At 45.0% G+C, this 20505-nt stretch overlaps 1 protein-coding gene and 1 pseudogene across 2 annotated transcripts in view; both read left to right on the forward strand.

Moving 5' to 3' along the window:
* The window catches only part of SNX29 (sorting nexin 29), a 373799-nt gene that overhangs the window by 29499 nt on the left and 323795 nt on the right, over positions 1-20505 (forward strand). The window lies entirely within an intron of this gene.
* Positions 11057-11550, forward strand: LOC308440242 (large ribosomal subunit protein uL11-like; annotated as a pseudogene). The gene has a single exon. The product of its transcript is annotated as a large ribosomal subunit protein uL11-like (transcript).

Here is a 20505-nt window from a genome sequence, read left to right on the forward strand (position 1 = left end):
TGAGACCCTCCTTGTGGGTGCCATCTCCAGTTTCTGACTCTTCCTTGTCCCCATGCTGATGCACACATTGCTTCTGAGGAAAACATGTCCTTTTCCCATTAGCCCTCTTTACACCAGAATGGCAGAGCAGTTGTATGTGGTGGGGGTGTCTGTGGGAATCCAGGGGAAGCCTCCTTGAACACACATTCTTGTCAGATGCCTTCATGACACATGGTCCTACTAGAGCCCATTGGACTGTCTGCTGGACTTCCAGCCTTTGGCCTCGAGCTTGCAGTCCTCTCGCCCTAGCCCCATCTGTGGTGGTGACAGATGTGGACAGATGTGTGTCACTACACTTAGTAGTTCTAGGCCTTCCTTTCTTTTAACTCTTCAGCAAACCTTAAATTCCTGTTTATCTAACGAGTTTCTCACTTTCAGAAATGAATGTTCTGTGGATCAAGAGACTGGGTTTGGGGAATTCCTTTCAGTGCTGAATTTCACACTGAATTTCCTTTAGTGCTCCCAAGTTTCCTTTAGGCCAGCGAAGGAGCCAGGCATGCTGGTACATGCCAATATCCCAGCACAAGGGAGTTGGAGACATGGTCTGAGCCTCTATCATTGTCCTCCACAAACATATTTTCATATTCTTATGTGGAAGAATTAAAGTACAAGCCAAATGAGTTTCATTGGTGAAACGGACGCAAAAGTAACTTAAAAACAAACAAACTTGGTTGTTGATTTAAAAGATAAGCTTTTAAAAACTACTTCACCTACCATTAATTGACGTGTTTGTTATCTGCCTCAGAAGCCAGGGTTGGAGGAGGAGCTTTAGATGTCAGGGGTAATGCTTTCACCATTATACCTAATTTTTGAGGACAGCAAATGCTATCTGACCACTCACTCTGGCCTGTGTGTTCCTGCTGCTCTGAATAATCAAATGCTGTGCATGGTCTCCACCTGAGCTGCAGCTGCTACAGACGTGAGCTTCTGTTACGTTGAGAGCAAGAGTCCTTGACTACAAAAATACATAAATAAACAAGCCAAAACAAGAATGGAAAAGGTCTAAATACTCATGGGTAATGTTTTAAGACGAAGTCTTGCTTTCAGCTTCCAGGGGTTAGTTTTATTTTTTGTTTTAATTTGATAATTGGATATGGTTGATTTATATTGGGTTTAAACTGTGGAGCTTTCGTGTTTACTGTAATTTAGTCTTAAAATATTTTTTACTTAGTAGCCAGTACTTTTGATAATGTGGTGGTGACAAACCAGCAACTATTTGGAAGTGTTAGAAGACCTCATTCTTGAGCATCGGGCTCATTCAGATCCCACTCAGAGCATCTGCACGTACTCAAGACAGACCGAGGGTCTGTGTAGAGGAATGCTCTGCAGTCATTTAACTCGGCCTGATTTGCAGTCATCTTTAGCTCTGCAAAATCTGCCATTACTATGTAAAGTCATTGCTTTTGGCAAAGGGTCTGACCCAATTATTAATGAATGAATTTGAAATTTTTTAAACTAAATAATTTGTGCTGTCACAGAAATGGTTTGTTGCTCTTGTTCATTGGGTCTAATTTCCCAGTGCATTGGTGTGAAGGGATAGAAATCTAAAGTAAGTGAGTTTTCAGATGAGGATGTATTTACTGTGAGGAAGAGGAGACGGATGCCAGCAGCTGGGGCGTTTTCCCTGATCACCACACATAGCAGGTGGGCTTCATTACAATGTGTCTGCCAAGGTGGGGCCACTTTAAAGAGTGAGTTTTGTCTTGTGTCTAAAATGGATACAAGTGCATGTTTAAGCTGCAAGATTTTTATTTGCTAGAGAATCTGTTTTAATATAGTGGTTTGGCCTCTGATTATTTATATATAGGTTTTATAAATTTTAGAATCAATTTCTCTTTAAGGTGGTTCAGATTTTTCAACTCTTGTGCACATAAAATTGAGTTGAAGTTCATTGTGCCTTTTTTCTTTACCCAAATTTTGAGTTAAAGCTTTATTTGGTAACTGTATCCTGTTCAAACACTTGTCTAAATTTTGAAACTGTGTAGTGTTCACTAAAAGTAGGAGTAACAAAGTCAGAATGAATTAAGGTCACAAACTTTAGTGAAACCCTTAAAGTCAAAATCTTCTTGATGTTGTGAATTGTCCCCTTCCAGTTTACCTTCTGGACTCTCCCTACTTAACTGACAGTCACCTTTTACAATTTGCACACATTGAGATTAAAATTGGGCCTCTACTGTGATGATTCCTATTTCCTCTTGCGTCTCAAGTGCAAACTAATCTTTGAGTTACATTAGCATCAGGTAGTGCAGACTCTGCATCTGCTTGATTAGGTTTGCTGTGACCTTACCAGCCGTGAATTGGAAGCTGAGTGTATTGCTGCACTTTTAAGTTTTCAAAACAGTGTTTTCAAATTGCATTGTCTTTATTTTATTTTTTTTAATCTCAGTTAAAAAAAAAGACTAAAATGATTTTTCAAAAGAACGTGTTCCTAATTTTGTATATGGGCTTAGGTTTTGTAACCAATCAAAAAGCTGCTATCAAATATGAAAAAAAAAAAGAAAAAAAGAATTTGAGGCCAGTCTGGGCTTCGTTAAGAGACCCTGTCTCAAAAACCAAACCAAACCAGGAAAAGACAGTGTTGTGTGTCAACTTGACACAAGCTGGAGTTATCATAGAGAAAGGAGCCTCAGTTGAGGAAATTCCTCCATGAGATCCAGCTGTAAGGCATTTTCTCAACTAGTGATCAAGGGGGGAGGGCCCAGCCCATTGTGGGTGGTGCCATCCCTGGGCTGGTAGACCTGGGTTCTATGAGAAAGCAGGCTGAGCAAGACCTGCTTGAGCTCCAGTCCTGACTTCCTTTGGTGATGAACAGTGATGTGGAAGTGTAAAGCTGAATAAACCCTTTCCTCCCCAACTTGCTCCTTGGTCATGATGTTTGTGCAGGAATAGAAACCCTGACTAAGACAGGCAGGTGGGGAGGCTAATCCTAAGAATCTGGCACAAAGGCCTCAGTGTCTGTCACAGCTTCTGCCAGCTGTCTGGTCCACCTCAGCTGCTAGTGTCAGTAGTTTATGGTGCAGTCTGCAGCTCTCCTGGGATGCATTCTATGTCCTCCTGTGTGGGAGTTAGTGTTTGGGCTGCTTGGTACTATTTTCCCAGAGTCCCCTGTGTTTGCTGGATCTGGAGTGACCTTGTGGGATCTCCCAGCCCTCGTGCAGCACAGGGTCTCTAACGTGCATTGCTCACATGAGTGACCCTTCCTCCCCCAGCACGCTGAGCTTTTCCAGTTTCCCTCACCTTCTCAAGTTCTGACTTCTTGGCCACACAGAGAGATAGCTCTTCTTGTCCCTCACACACTAGATTTTTTTTTCATCTTGTTCTTTGGCTCTGATAATCAGGAAAGCCCCGTCGCCTTTGAAGCATCCTGACCCCCCCTCCCCCCACCTCAGCTTAGCATGAGTTTTGCTTCTGCACCTTGGAAGGTGGGGGCACAGGCTCTGCTGTTTTATGCGGATCTGGATGCACAGCTGTGCCAACTAGAAGCTAGGACAGAGCAGACTGGCTTAGCCCTGGGGCGGCTGCCAAGGCTTCCTTGTCATCTTTGTTGGCTACTTTAATTAACCATTCACAGGCTGCTAGACTGGCCTTGGCAGACAGTGATTCACAGCTATCAGCTGAGATCAGGTCAGTGGCTTTTTGTAGTTGGTTGGGGGAGCCATGGGAGTGGTAGATATGAGCTTCTGCCCTTCAGGATGTAGCACAGGGGCTGTGACCTGTGGCTTAAGTTTGGCAGGGTTGACATCTTTCTCAGTGACTTGACTGCACCAGTGGGGACATATCCTCCCCGACTGTTTCCTCATTGTAAGATGAGGCAGTTGCAGGTCCTGCCTCACAGAGGGGTGGTCGGGCTTGTGAAAAAAAATTCCAGCCCCGGTTTCAGGCATTTCAATTGTCTTCTGAGTAATTGATACTGAATAATGGCACCAACTTAAGTTAGCCCGTGAGGCTGCTGTATCAGCTCTGTTTACAGATGAGAAGCGTGGTCTTCCCCGGCTGGGTTCATGTAGAGTGCTTGCCCAACATGTGCGAGTCAATATGTTCAGTCCCCAGCATCACAAACAAAACAAATTCATTTCCCTCCGAGAGAGGAGCTCCACCTCAGAGTAATGACTGAAAATAATGATCTCATTGGTAAAGAATGTGCTGTGCCTGCCAAAGATGTGACTTGCATTTGGTCCTCTGGGACTGGGTACATGGATGGCTGAGCTTAGTAACTCATTTATGTATGTATGCATGTATCATATTTATTGTTTGTTTTCCAAGACAGGGTCTCTCTGTGTAACAGAGCCCTGGCTGTCCTGGAAGTCAGGCTGTAGACCAGGCTGGCCTTGAACTCGCAGAGATCCCCATGCCTCTGCCTCCTGAGTGCTGGGAGTAAAGTCGTACACCACCACTCCTGGCTTATTTTTCAGTTTCTAACACTTACAAATGAGGAGTTTCGTGTTGAAATAGGGATTTCTACTGTAACTCTCAGCCCACTGTTCCTGTGGTTGGAGCTGAGTGCATTGGCTAATGCAGGCTGCAAAGGTGTTTCCCTCATTCCAGTCACGGCCCACTTTCCCTGTTGGCTGCTCTCTGCTGTCCTCACTGTCAGGATCAGAGGTGGATGCCACTAATCCCACAGGCCAGTGTTTCACTGCTGCCCTTTCAGGTTACACTCCAGAATAAAGGAAGTGAATTAGAGCGCCTGAAGTTTCTGAGGACTCACTTTCCAGAGTCCCATTGTGACCTGTCCTGAGGGCTGAGTGAGGATGTTGAAGTATTTTGTGTGTGTTCCTGTTCATGCATGTGTGGATGACAGAGGTAGATAACGTCAGATGTTTCTTCTATTGCTTTCTGTGTTATTAGGCTCCCTATTTTTGAGATAGGGTCTCATTACATCTGGTGCTCACCAGGTGACTAAACTGGCTGGCTGGTGATCTTCAGGGATACTCCTGCCTCTGTCTGCCAGTTCTGGGACTGTAACACCTGGCTAGCTGCTTTGTTTTCTTTAGTGTGTGTGTGTGTGTGTGTGTGTGTGTATGTATGTGTGTGTGTAAATGCATGCCATGGCTTGAATATACAGGCTGGAAGAAGACAATTGTGGTATTTGGTTCTTTCCTTCTGTGCAGGCACAGGGATTGAACTAAAGTTTGGGAGCAGGTACCTTTACCTACGGTTCTATCTTTTCATGTTGAAATAGGTGTTTCAGCCCACAGATGACTTTTTCTGAGGATATTTGGGATTTGAGCTCAGGGCCTCATGCTTATATAGTAAGCACTGTTCTTCCTGAGCTAATTCCCACCCTCACGGGGCTGTTATAGCCTCAACTTTGGTGAAGTGATGAATATAAGATAATACACCAACGCATAAAGCACTGCATATAGTCTCACTGTTCTTTAGCCACTTGTGTTCTGATGACTGGGGCCATCACCCCAGCTTTGCCAAGAGTGTCATTGGTTTCTCTCACGGGCCTTTGTTTTTCCTCATTTGTGGCCTTATTTGTGTGGGTGTGAAGCATTGATTTGTGAGGTTCTGCTGGGCTGTGGGGTACCAGTAGCTGTTCTGCCTCCATGATGGTCAGTACTTTGTAATCTGTTATTCTGCTTTACTAATGGCTTCACTGGGGCTGTTGCAGGCAGTGCCCCTGGAACTGTTTTGGAAGTAAAGTGGTGAGTCATGGGGCTCACACACCTGAGCTGGAGGCTGAAGGTCTGCTTCTGTCAGCAGGGGCGCTTGTACCAGACTTTGGGGGTTCTACATCCTTTAATCCCAGCACTGGGGGGTAGAGGAGGTAGGTCTCTGTGAGATCAAGGCCAGTTCTGGTCTACATAGTGAATTTCAGGACATCCAGGATGAGGTAACCCTGTTCCCATTCTCCCCAAATAGCAGCCTTATTATAATTCCAGCCAGAAGCTGGAAAGAACCCAGATGTCCTTCAACAGAGAAATGGATACAGAAAGTGTGGTACATTTACACTGAGTAGTACTCAGCTATTAGAAACAATGACTTCAGGAAATTTGTAGGCAAATGGATGGAACTAGAGACTATCATCCTGAGTGAGGTAACCCAGTCACCAAAGAACACACATGGTATGCACTCACTGATAAGCCCCAGAAAACTTAGAATACCCAATACCCAAGAAACAATTCAGACATTATGAAGCTCAAAAAGAAGGAAGTCCAGAATGTGGATGCCTCAGTTTTTCTTAGAAGGGAGAACAAAATACTCATAGAGGAAATGCAAAATCAAATAGAGGAGCAGGGATTGAAGAAAAGATCAATTAGAGTCCTTCTCACCTGGGGATCCACCACATATGCAGCCACCAAATCCAAGCACTATAGCTGATGCCAAGAAGTGCTTACTGGCAGGACCCAAACAGAGATGCCTCCTCAGGGGCTCTGTCAGAGTCATATAGATACAGCTGAGCATGCTTGCAGCTAACTATTGGACTGAACACAGGGACCCCAATGATGATGCTAAAGAAAGGACCTAAGGAGCTAAAAGGGTTGCAACCTTATGGGAAGAACAACATTATCAACCAACCAAACCCTCCAAAACTCCCATGGAGTAAAACACCAACCTCTGTGCGCACTTTGAGAGACCTATTGATCCAGCTGCATATGTAGCTGAAGATAGCAGTGTCTGGCATCAATGTGAGAAGAGGCTTTTGTTCCAGGGAGGGCATGTTTTCCCAATGTAGGGGATTGCCAAGGCAATGGGGTGGAGTGGGGGATCAGGTAGGAGTGCACCTTTGTGAAGGCAAATGGAGGGGGAGGGAGGATGGGAGGGAGGTGGGATAACATCTCAAATGTAAATACAGAGTATCTAAAAAAACAAAAGAAAAAAAAACTTTAGAATAACAACATTAAAAAAAAAACAAAAACAAAAAAGCAAGCAAGCAATTTATTCCACAATAATAGATGTAAAATATTAAAATCAAATCCAATGATACATAAAAAGGACCTGTCATTACCCAGCTGGGTGTGCTGGAGTGGCCTAATACAGATCTCACCCTCAACAGATTCAGGAAGAACTGATGATAAAATGCAAGCTGCCTCAGGAGAGAAACTCAGAATAGCTCTTTCCCCAACAGAAAGGAACTTTCCCAATTTTATGAAGTCCTCTGAGATCAAGAGCATGACAAGCCCACATTTCCGGTGTAGTTTGGTGGCATGTGGTGGGTCTGCCCAGGGCAACAAAGCAAAGAAAAGAGAGGAAACTTCATTTTCTGCAGAGGATCTGTGAGGCAGACAAAGCCTGGCTACAGAGCAAGGCTTCATCTCAGGGAAATAAAGGCAGGCAGGCTGGAAAATGGCTCAATGTAAGTTACTTACCGTGCAAAAGTGAGAGGGTCCAAGTTCAGATTCCCAGGACTCACATGAAAAAAAAAAAAAAAAAAAAAAAGCCACGTGCAGCTCCTGTGAGGAGCTGGAGATGAGACAGAAAATACCCTGAGCTCACGAGTCAGACAGCCAGTCACACACAACAGGCCAATAACAGTCACCTTGCCTCAAACAGGTGCAAGGTCCTCTGACCTCCACATGCATGCTGTGGCACATAGCATTCATACACACTGAAATACGTGTGTATATGCACACTGATACACACACACACACACACACACACACGTAAATAAAATAAAATTTTAAAAAATTTTAGAGAAAAGGGAAGAAGTATAAATCTTAAAACTACAAACTATTACACTAACCAACAACTTTAGTAAGGTTATTAGATGCATGACTAATAAAATTTAACTGCATATCTGGGTACCAATAAAAAATTATAAGGAAGTATTTTTAGATGCTACTTATAACAACATAAAAAAATTTCAAATATCTAGAAATAACTAATCAACATTCATGTCTATCATGAAACACTTAGAAGCAATAGGACATCAACAAAGATGTCCTAAAAAAAATCTTAGGCTATTTAAGATTTACAGGCTGGAATATTCATGTTTGCAAGTATGTTAATTCTTCTTGTTTGGTTTCAGACCAGGACTAGGGACTGAGATGCATATTTTACCTATTAGGACAGACCTGGCCTCCAAGTTCTCCCAACATTTCTCAGTTCCTACCTGGCATACCCTGCCCTCAACCTATGTGCTCTTTCTCCTCTTCCTTCTCTTCCTCTTTCTTCTCTTTTCTTCCTCCTCCTCCTCGTCTTCCTCCTCTTCTCTCTGCACGGGCACCCTTTCTTTCTCCCCCATGGTCAACTCTTCTGGGATGTGAACTTGCCAGAGAGCAGCTTTCCAATAAACCTGCCTTTAGTATATTCTAAGCTGGCTTGAATGAGTTCATTTCACTGGTAGAGAAATAAGCTATTACTTCTCAGATTGATCTCCTAATTTTATACAATCCCAACTATGGTCTAACAGTAACCTTTTGTTTGTTTTTTGTTTGGTATATGTGGAAACGAACAAGATGATTCAAAGTGCAGAAATCAAAGAACAGTCACAACAACCTAAAACAACAAAGTCCAAGATTTACACGTACCAGATAAAAAGAAGATTTCTCTTAAAGTTACAATATAGGAGACATGATACCATTGCTAAAATCTTACTAGTGAGACAAAGATTTGTGTGCTGGCTAGGTTTATGTCAACCTGACACAAGCTAGAGTCATCAAAGAGGAGGGAGCCGTAAGTGGGAGAATGCTTCTATATAATCAGACTATAGTTAAGCCTATAGGGCATTTCTTAGTGATCCATGGGAGGGCCTAGTCCATTGTGAGTGGTGCCACCCAAGGTAGGTAGGTGGTCTCGGGTTCTATAAAAAAGCAGGCTGAGCAACCCAGGAGGAGCAAAACTACACTTCCATGGCCTCTGCATCAGCTCCTGCCTCCAGGTTCCTTCCCTGTTTGCGTTCCTGTCCTGACTTCTTTCAGTTGTAAAAAGTGATGTGGAAGTGTAAGCCAAATAAATCCTTTCCTCCCCATGTTGCTTTTGGTTATGGTGTTTCACTGAAGCAATAGAAACCCTGACTAGGATTTCTATATGGTGTACCTCTCCTCCTAAGGTGCCAATGACAAACCAAAGCATGATTCTGCCAGAGTTCATTTGGGCCTCCTTACAGAGTGCAGGGGATAGATTGCTTACAGGGATGTAGGTCCTTCTCTCCTCACCCCCAATAGGCCACCCCTGGAAAGCCTCTATCCAGCAGGGATGAGGGGTTCCCCATGGCTACAGAGCCCCCTTCTCTAGTTTTTCTCCCCAATATACTATAGCCCCTCCACATGTAATTAAGGTAGAATAGCAAAGAATAGATAGGGAGAGGCTGCTGACCCTCCCCAGCCCTCTGTGAGGGGATGTAACAGTCAACTCCCATGGTGGGGGTGGGTTAGGAGGTCACAGCAGTGTTAATGGCACAAGGGTTAAAAGACTGCCATGATATGATGTCTGGAGGGAAAAATGTCTGGACACTTGATTTATGACCAAAGGGATGTTTTAGTGCAGTTGAAGGATAATCAATAAATAGCTCTTCATCAGTTAGACATCTGTAATGGGAGAATAAAATCTTATTCTCTCTCTCTCTCTCTCTCTCTCTCTCTCTCTCTCTCTCTCTCTCTCTCACACACACACACACACACACACACACACACACACAAACGATGCCCAACCAACTCTAACAATCCTTATGGCTTTAGAGTAAGCAAGGAGAAGCCAGTTGGTAAGATGAAAGGTAAACTAGGCTGTGATGATGGACTACTCCATCAACTCCATCAAAAGTCGTCATTTGATGATGGGAGGTGAACTGCAGAGTGGAGGAAGCTGGCAGAGCCTGTGTCTCAGGAGGGACAGGTTGTATCTGTAGCATGTACAGAACTCCTGTAAGTTACAAGAGGGAAATGGGCCAAAGTTTTACAGAACTTTATAAAAGAGGGTCTCTGGGTGGCCAACAGGCCTAGGAAACAGGGTTCAACAGTATTAGTCATCAGGAAATGACAAAGCCCTGAGGATAGTGGGCACTACATGATTTTCTTAAAATTTCATCACTCAGAACAATGGTTTGTCTGGCTTCATAAAAAAAAGGTGCAAAATTTTTGTTTATTTTTTTTATGTCTGGTTAAGTTTTTACACAGTGGGTATTTTTCTTCCTAAGGTATAATAATTAACTTAAGAAGAACCTCTATGGTTTTGATTTATTACTTCAGGGTTGTCTCGGTGGCTTTCATCCTCATCTGTGGAAAGGCCTGTTGATGGCTTTAGACCTGACTGAGGCGTTGCTGGACCTGCAGTTTCTTCCTAGGAAGTGTCTCACTAGTTCTCACCTGGGTCTTTACTAGGTAGAGAGCTGTTCAGCCTTTCTGCTGTATTGCTTGGGAGTTTGGAGAGTTCTGTAAGGAAGATGCCTGGCCTCTCTGAAAATTTCAGATCTATTAGCTTATAATTGCTCAGGAAAGTTTTGAGGGCCTTGCAGTTTTTATTAAAAGTTGGCAGCTCATTTATTTCAAATGGAAGAAGAGTATTCCTTACAATTCTGGGGAGGAAAAATCTGAGGTCAAGTGATCATATTTCAAGTCAGGATCCATGACCCTATCTAGAGCCAGACTTGCTTTTTATAACCAACCTCTCCAGAGAATTCACTTGGGGGTCCCAAGAAAACTACTCAATCCTTTCCAAAGATGGTGCCACCCATGACCTTACCTCCCAACATGGGTGTACTGAGGGCCTTTGGGAACACCCTCAAACCATATCCTCCTCTATCTTGGTTTCTTTTCTCCTTCTCCCTATCTCTCTCTTGTTTCTTAAAAACTCTGCACCCATCTTTCTTTTACACTGTCCATTCACAGGCCTTGCTTTATCTTAGCCTGGCCTCACCTGCAGATAGACATCAACCCACACTTATGTACGTGTTTTTATTAATGATTGATGTGAGCAGGGGCCCAGCTCTCTGTGGGCAGCACCGTCCCTGGATGGGTCCTAGGTGGTATAAGAAAACATGCTAACTTTATGGCTTTCGGCTCAAATGAGGCAACAGTGCAACTTTCTTTGGTTGTCCCGAATCCGGGTTCATCCAACACCAGGTGCCTCCACCATGCCTCCCAAGTTCGACCTCAATGAGATCAAAGTCGTGTACTTGAGGTGAGGTCAGTGCCACATTCGCCTTGGCCCCTAAGATCGGCCCTCTGGGTCTGTCTCCAAAGAAAGTCAGTGATGACATTGCCAAAGCTACAGGGGACTGGAAAGGCCTCAGGATTACAGTGAAACTGACCATCCAGAACAGACAGGCCCAGATTGAGGTGGTGCCCTCTGCCTCTGTCCTGATCATCAGTAGCCCTCAAGGAGCCACCATGAGACAGGAAGAAGCAGAAAAACATCAAACACAGTGGAAACATCACTTTTGATGAGATTGTCAACATTGCCTGGCAGATGCGACACTGGTCCTTGGCCAGAGAGCTTTCTGGAGCTATCAAGGAGATCCTGGGGACTGCACAGTCTGTGGGCTGCAATGTGGACGCCTGCCACCCTCATGACATCATAGATGACATCAACAGTGGTGCAGTGGGTACCTGGCTAGTTAAGAAGTAACAAGAAAATATTTCAATAAAAGACTTATCTGATAAAAAAAAGAAAAGAAAACAGGCTGAGCAAGATTTGGAGAGCAAACCAAAAAGCATCAGTCCTATATGGTCTCGGCTGAGTTCTGTCCTGACTTCTTTTAGTGAACCATAACCAAACCATAAATAAATAATCGCTTTCTTCCCTGAGTTGCTTTTGGTCCTGGTGTTTTATGACAGCAGTAGAGCTAAGTAGAAACTGAGACAGCCAGCAAATAGCAGATCTGGGATTCCTGCTCAGGTCTCTGAGATGCAGTTTTGAAGTTCTGACATTAAGTATTTGTGATGACATGTTGTTCCAGAAAGGGGGCCTTCTGGTGATCATGACTCCAAATTCAGGAGCAAGTTAAACAACATATATGGAGCAACTGTGGCCACTTAGGGTGGAGATCAGCTTTGTAAATAAAGTTTTTTTGGAACACAACTGTGTCAGTTACTACAGAGACCTCATGACCCATAATGTGTAAAGTATTTACCTGTTGGACCTTTGCAGACAAGAACAACCCACCTGTGTCTTCTAGAAGAAAGAACAGAAGGTCTTACTTTATCTTACAGTGCCATATTTAGTTTCCTGTTGTCCCTATTCCCTTTGAGATACTAAGCTTTGTGAAGACAAGACATCATATGATTATACTTTTTCCCAGATTCTTGGCTCCTAGCAGAAAATACAGACTCTTCAGAAAAACTATGCTTAGTGAATGTCACCACATTGCTTGGTGTCTTAAGTCTGTTGTGTTAGTATTACTGTAGAGGTATAGTCATTCCTTTCTTGTTGCTATGACAAAATGCCTGGAAGAAGCACCTTAAGAGAGGGTGTAACTACTCTGACTCATGCTTTAGACTGTCTAGTCTGTCACAGCAGCAAGAACTCCTCACATCTTTGCAGCCTCTGTGTCCATTTGCTGGGTCCTTTGCCTGACAGGCTCCACAGTCTCTCAGAACAGTGCCATAGCTAGTGATCATCAGGCACATGATTACCTATGAATCATAGTTGGAAGTGATGGATTTTTGAACAAAATAAAAATTAAAAGTTCTAGAAAGTTGCAAAAGTTTGGCCTGTAATGGATGGGCTGCATTAGCTAGTCAGTGCTCTTAGTTCCGGCCATGGAGGAAATTCTGTGTGGGACAGGTGGGTAGTGAAGCGTGCTTTGGTAGAAGCCCCAGGAATAATAAGTGAGACGGTAGGAAGCTTCCTAGTTTCCCGAGAATCAGGAATCTTCACGATGCCATAGCAGTGCATGGCCCCTTGGGACATTGGCCATACACCAAGTATCTCCTCTACAGGAGGATGTGATGTGGATCCCAGCCAAATTAACCATGTCCCAGGTCTCTCACCCACAGGTAGACGTAACCACAGGTTATATAAGCTCTAAGCAGAAGCAAGACTGCCCCCAAATATGTAGACAAGGTCTTCCCAATCCCTCAGGCCAAGCCAACAGGAAGTACCAGTTGTCAGACTCTGAACCATTTCAAAAATGTATATGTATGGGGGTTTGGGTTGAGACAATAAAAAACGTGTGCAAGAATCATTCTACCACCTGAGAGCCTTTGTTCTAAGAACTGATAACACCTTTGATTGGGAAGAGATTTCCTATCCTGAAGCTTCTTGAATTCCATGCTGAAGCCTCTCACTGGCTCCATTCAGCCTGGCCCAGCGCCCCATGGCAGTGGCGGAAACTTGGGCAAGCCAAGCCCAGCAGCGGAGACAGCAAAACCGGTCTCTTAGACCCAACAGTGAAGTGGCCAAACTGATTTTTTCCTTTCTGTTCACCCAAGCTCACGCATGGCAAGCCAGTCCCAGCAGCTGAGGTGGCAGAGGTCACTCCTACAGCCAGAGAGCTGTGTGGGATTTCTGGCTCCAGGTCTCAGAACCCTGAGTCTGCCCAGCCGGGAGTAGGGAGAACCAGGGCACAGCTTTGGTGTTTTGCTGTCTGCTTATCCTTGGGCATTGTGGTAGCAGGCCACAACAGAGTGACGCACACAGTCAGACATGCTGCAGATACTGTTGCTGACTAAACCACCTGTTAAAAGTGTAATCCTTTTTTTCTGGAAGCCTTGGGTGTCAAGACCTTCTAATCTTGAAGCCAGACCTTGAAGAACTACCTTATCCTGTTCCTGCAACATGGCGACTGGACACACCTTCTGTTTCTGGTTGTTGGTTCTACACCTACACACTCAGATTTGTCAATCTTCAGATTTATTTCCCCAATGTTTCTACACATTGTTTTGCTTCAGTTCTGTTTTTCTTTCTCTGAGACCAGGTGTTGCTGGGTAACCTTGGCAACCCTCAAACTCTATGTACCAAAGGCTGGCCTTGCACTTGTGATTTTGTTTCCTCTGCTTCTTGAAGTGTTGGGGGTTTGGACATGGGCCATAGCCTGACTTAGTTTGGGTTCTTGGTGAAAATTGCTGTCTATGTACCTATTCTTCTGGCATTGTTTTCTCAGGCCCAGATAATGGTTTTGAGCTCTTTTCTGGAGTAGCTCTTTTTAGATGTATCATAGTCCTATTAAAATTCACAGGCAAGAGTCCTTATTGTCAGGGATGTTTGCTCCTGAGTTCCTTGAGATTGCGTGACTGTCTTTCGCTGTGGTCTCCTGATGCTTCCAGACCTATTTTCAGCCTTTTCTTCTTCCCCTTTGCTTCCAAACTATCTCCGTACAAAACTGAACTGTGTCTCATTTTGTTCAGCTCCAGTGCATTCTGCATATTATATAGCTTCCAGAGTCTTCTTAAACATTCCTGAATATTCTCTGGCTCCCTGGACATAACGGGTTTTATTAGTGTTGAGACAGAGTGTGTATTCCTTGCTATGCTTTAAAGGTTCTGGCCCCTACCAGCTTTGCCTGTCTCTCTTCCCTCTGTACCTACCCCCAGGCTGGTCTGCAGATCAGATGGCAGGTAGAACACTGTAGCACTAGCACTTCATAAAGAACAGGCCAGACCCCTGCAAACTCGCCTGCTGCTGCTGCTGTTTGGGACCTCTGAGACTTTCCCATGGTTCAGCAATGGAAGTGAGTGCTGGGTGCTGTGAGGAATAGGTTTTTGCTACCACACACTAACTTTTGATGGCCCCAAACTGTGAGCCACAGTAAACCTTTACATTGGTGTGACACACGAAGGATTGTGTCAAAATCAAAATGTCAGGGCATTTTATCATAGCAACAGGAAAAGGAAGTGGAACAGTCCTAAGCCTAAGCTTTCTCTCCTATGTATCTTTGTGAAAGACTGAGGGCTGGAGAGGAGTTTGAGTGGGTAAAGTGCTTGCTGCATAAGAAGAGCAGAGCTCAGATCCTGCAGCAAGTGCTCAGATCCACAAACAAGTTGGACACAAACAAGACCCCACCATGGAGGAAGTGGAACGGGCAGATCCTACAGGCTGGCTAGACATCCAATCTAGTGGAATTGGTCAGCTCTGAGCTCAGTGAAAGAAAGACCTTGTCTCAGGAAATAAGGCGAAAAAGGCCCATGAGTTGGCTCAGCTGTGCAAGCCTCATAGGCTGGCATTGCTCTTGTAACAGTGACTCCTTAAAAGAGAGAAATGACTCCTGTAAGTTGTCCTCTGACACCCACACGTCTCATGCTCACACACAAACACACAACGTCAGGTGGAGAGCAGTGGAGGACGACTCCTCATGCTGACTGCTAGTCTCCACAGGGGCACACCCAAGTGAGTGCACTCAGGCACGTGTGCACACACTTGCACACAGAATGCACAATTAGGCTAAGATAGGTATGATAAGATCTATTCTCTTAGCCGCTGAGAGTCTGCAGCTTGGGACTGGAGAGACAGCTCAGAAGTATAGAATGCTTGTTGCTCTCACAGAGGTCCCAGATTTGATTCTTAGATTTGCACAGTGGCTCACAATCTGTAACTCCAGCTCCAGGGAATTAGACATCTCTTCTGCTCTCCATAGGCACTTTGAGGCAAACCAGTTACACACATGAAGTAAGACTAAAGAGTCTGTAGCTCAGTGTCATTAAATACTTCCATACCATGTTGATACTCCTAAACTGAAATGATGTACTCATTAAAATGCTAATTCTGAGTTCCAAGCTCCACCCCACATCCCCTGCAGCAGGTAGCCGGCATTCTGTCTGCGCACCTGACTACGGTAGGTGTGTCAGTGAGCTGTGTGCTCTTTTGTATCTGGCTTCACTTACCACAGTGTCTTCTACAGTGCCACCTCCCCTTTGAAGGCTGAGTAAGATTCTAGTGTATAGATAATCATCTTTTCCTGGTCAGCACTAGGGATGCTTGTTGACTGTTATAATGTTGCTGTGCCCATGGGAAAAATAAATATTTGGCTGGATGTCCTGGTAATCTTATGTTTAATATAAAATTTTAAAAAATAAATATTTGCATGCTGTGAACATACACCAGTGTACATGTGGAGGTCAAAGGGCACTGTGAGTGATTTTATTTGTTTTTTTTTTTTTTTTGTTTTTTTCTTTTACCACATAGGTCCTGGGGGATCAAACTCAGGTCATCAGGCTTAAGTGGCAAGTGCTTTTGCATGTGGAGCCATCTCCCATCTCACTGACCTTTTTAAAATAAAAAATTTACTTAATTGGTATATGCATATGTGTGAATGTGTGAGTATATGACTGAGTGTGAATGTTTGTGCATATGTGTGAATGTGTGAGTGTGTATGAGTGTATGAATGTCAGTATGTATGTATGAATGTATCTGAGTGTGTGTGTGTGAGTGTGTATGAGTGTATGAATGTCAGTGTGTATGTATGAATGTATCTGAGTGTGTGTGTGAATGTGTGTGTGTGAGTGTGTATGAGTGTATGAATGTCAGTGTGTATGTATGAATGTATCTGAGTGTGAGTGTGAGTGTGTGTGTGTGTGTGTGTGTGTGTGTTTGTGTGTATTTGTATGCACTCCTTCCTCCACCCGGGACCAAGGCTGGCACTCCAGTTGTCAGGCCTGGCAGCAACACCTCTGCAGTCTCTGACCTGTGTTCAACGCTTTGTTCTCAGTGCTGTGACACTTTTCTTCCCACCCAGCAGTGCAGTGGCCGCCTGGTTCAGAGCGTTTCTGTAGCAACTCAGTCGCTGTTGGCACCGCCCTTTCCAGAGAGACTACACGAAACCTCAATGAGAGAGCACTCCACGTTCATTCCTTCCTGTTATCAGGTCACCTTCTTACCTCATCTTGTCTCCACATCTCTTTCTTTGGCTTAAACACACACACACACACACACATACACACACACACACACACACACACACACACACACACACACACACACTAATAGCCATCCACATGGATATTGTAGTGGTGAATTAATTAAATTGCTCTGGCTCCCGGCAGAGTCCAGCACACGCTGCACCTGCCCAAGAGCTCTTTTACCTTCTGGGAACCCCCCCCCCCCCATAGGGCCACATTCCCTCTCCACCTACATTGCTGGATGATTTTCCTCCTGCAGCTCTTAAATCTCATCCCTCTCCCTCCTCCCGGTCATTTCGATTCTTATGTTCTCCTCTCTCTTGGTCCCTTGCCCATGCAATCGAAAGGTCCCACCACCTGTCCAACCATTGGCTGTACGGCAATTCTTTATCACCAGTCGAAGCCAGCTGGGGGCAGGGACTTTCAGGTCTAGAAGTGTGGCATTTGGGAGCTGAATTAAGACAAAGCATTAGAACTAATTCCCAGCATGGCATGGTGTGCCATCTCTAAATGGACATGATGTGCTACCTCACCGAGGTTTTAATGTATACCTTAGACACTTCACATTTCTTTCCTTGACCTCTGCCCAGTTCACCCTGACTGCCTCAGCAGTCCTCAACCTGACCTCTGGGAGGCCTCCCGATGCTGTGGCCTGCTCTCCCGCCCGCTGCTTTTCCTGGAAGGGAAGAGGCAGGGTCCAGGCTTACTGCTGTAGCTTACAGTCTGTCCATCATAGAGGTGACTGAAGACTGTCACAGTCATGAATTCTGGCAAAGTGCTAATTTTCCCGGGAAGCTAACCCCCATCTCGTTGCTCCCTTTCTCCATCTTTCAGTAAGCTACTGAACCTGGGAGAGAACTTTTGAAAATGGCCCATTGCATTTAACTCAAAGCAGAGTTTATTTTGATGCTCTGACTGAGTCCCCTTGGGCATTGATCTCATTTCTACAGAAGACTGGTTTCTGAGGAAGGTGCATGTGCCAGGAAAGCCTGGCTGTCCTCTTGGTTGAGTAGGGAAGTCCGCTCTGCGTGTCTCCGCTTTGTGCAGTGCTTTCAGTTCCTTCTTAGGGTTTCACTGTTATTGTTATGAACTTGCAAATCTACTTCTGGTGAAAGAGGCCTCGGAAGGGTGTCTCCTGACCATGTGGAGGGACTACCGAATGGTGTCCAGGGTTCCTAACAGAAGTGGTTATCAGTGGTAAAGAATGGTAAAGGCTGGCCTTATTGGGAGAGCTTTTGGGATGCTGTTCCTCAACCCATGGGCCCTAGATTCTAAAGGGGCCTTGGCATCTAGGTGGCATAGGGTTAGTGCCAATACAAGGGGGATGACTGCATGAATGGGTTCCAGTATGTCCAGTTCTGGGTGCTGAGGCAGGAGGATTGAAAGTTTAAATGAGATCCTGCCTCTGTAAAGAGGAGTATACCTCAGGGCATGGTACCTGCCTCGCATGTGCCTGGTTCAATCTCTAGTACTGAGAAGCAGTCTAGAATGTCTGGACTAATGTCTCTTGGGGATGTTGAGACTGCTGGCTCTTTTAAAGGTCTTTATTTTTAATGTGTCATGATTTGATGCCAACATGTCAATTTTGGGGGGAATTACCACCTTGGCAGTTCCTTGGGTCCTTTACTCATCTCAGGATGAATATGTCTCTTCAAAGATCAAGTACACATCTAAAAGGAGATGAGTCACAAGCTTCAGAAGCCCTGCTTTTGGGGGCTAGGGAGATGGTTAGGTGGGCCAGCGTGTTTTCTGTGCAAGCTTGCCAGTCTGAGTTCAAATCTCTAGCGTCCCTGTGTAAAATGCTGGGGGTAGCTGTGTACCTGCCTGTCATGCTAGAGCCCTGCTGGGCAGAAGGCAGGCACTGCCGAGGCTTGGTGCTGACTGCCAGCCTTGCTTCAGGTTCAGTGAGAGACTGTCGCAAAGGAGCCTCAAAGGACTGAGGCAGAGCCTGATGGAGCAAGGCACGCTGTAACTTCCCCTCTACATGTGCCACACCCACATGTTCATATGCAATACACATGTACCACTCACATGTTACACATACCAAAAATAACACGCACGCACGAGCACACACACACACACACACACACACACACACACACACACACACACACACACACACGGGCTGGAGATCAGTGGTTAAGAGCACTGACTGCTCTTCCCGAGGTCCTGAGTTCAGTTCCCAGCAACCACATGGTGGCTCACAACCATCTGTAATGGGATCTGATGCCCTCTTCTGGTGTGTCTGAAGACAGCTACAGTGTACTCATATAAATAAGATAAATAAATAAATAAATCCTTTAAAACAACAACACACAGACAGACAGACAGATACACATAGAAAAATGTAATAGAAATTAAAAATGGTTAAAATGGTAGATTTTTATCATGTGTACTGTCTTAGTCAGGGTTTCTATTCCTGCATAAAACATCATGACCAAGAAGCAAGTTGGGGAGGAAAGGGTTTATTCAGCTTACACTTCCATATCGCTGTTTATCCCCAAAGGAAGTCAGGACTGGAACCCAAGCAGGTCAGAAAGCAGGAGCTGAGGCAGAGGCCATGGAGGGATGTCACTTACTGGCTTGCTCCCCCTGGCTTTCTCAGCCTGCTTTCTTATAGAACCCAGGTCTACCAGCCCAGGGATGGCTCCACCCACTAGTTGAGAAAACACCTTACAGCTGGATCTTATGGAGGCATTTCCTCAACTGAGGCTCCTTTCTCTTGTCAGGTTGACACAAAACCAGCCAGTACATGTACTTTTTTCATGGACTTATGAAAACAAAAAAGGCTCTGGGTGATGTGCTTTAAAGATTGATTTTTACTATTTGTGATTCATATTTAAACCACAGCCCCTCTGCTTAGACACAGCCTTGTGGTCATCTGGAAGGTGGTGGAATGACAAAGCTGTGGTCTCTTCTTGGGAGCCCTGCCTGCTGACTACATGCTCATTGGTTGGGCTAGTCCTAGGTTTGAGCAGCAGTTTTCCCCCCAGCTCTGGCTGGAGAGCAGTGTGGATTGCCCCTGCCTCAGCATGGATTGGCTGTGTTTGGCTCTGTGTGCTGGTTCCTAGTGTTGGACGAGCTCCCCTGAGTTTGCACTGTGGCATGCCCTCCTTTGCCAGGTACCCCAGTCAGGGAGCCCCACTGCTCTTTTCTCCACTTCTGTTTCCTCATGGTTTTCTGGGGTTGCTTATCCTTGCCTGATAAGAGTGACATCTGGCTTTATCCGAGTGTTTCTTCACCTTCTGATTGTGACTGTGGAGCCCAGAGGCATGATTACCCTCTGTGACTGACCTTAGATGAAGTCCAGACCTATCCTGTTTAATCACACGAGAGGAAGATGCCCTTTCTCCTTTATAAGGAGCCAGGCCCTTAGAGTTGGGCGATACGTTTTTTAATTTTGCTTTACCCTGCTCAGTCGCACCCCTTCAAGGTAGGTGAGCTGCTGGTCAGTGGGCTGCTTCCCTGTGGGCTCTGGAGTGCTGTTTGTTATTCAGAGGTATCAGACCTATGCAGAGGCTCATCAGATGACCAGAGAACAAACTCCATTTCACTACATGAGCTATGCTCGGGTTCAAGTGACAGATGGCCCTTTATCATGCAAGCGCACACACATATCTTAAATATTTTTTTAAATAATTTTACATTTATTATGTACATTGGAGTTTTGACTGCTTGCATGTCTGTGTGAGGGTGTCAGTTCCCCTGGAACAGGACAGGACAGGTGTGAGCTGGCATGTGGGTGCTG

The sequence above is a fragment of the Micromys minutus genome, assembly GCF_963924665.1.
Source record: "Micromys minutus genome assembly, chromosome: 31".
NCBI lineage: Eukaryota > Metazoa > Chordata > Mammalia > Rodentia > Muridae > Micromys > Micromys minutus.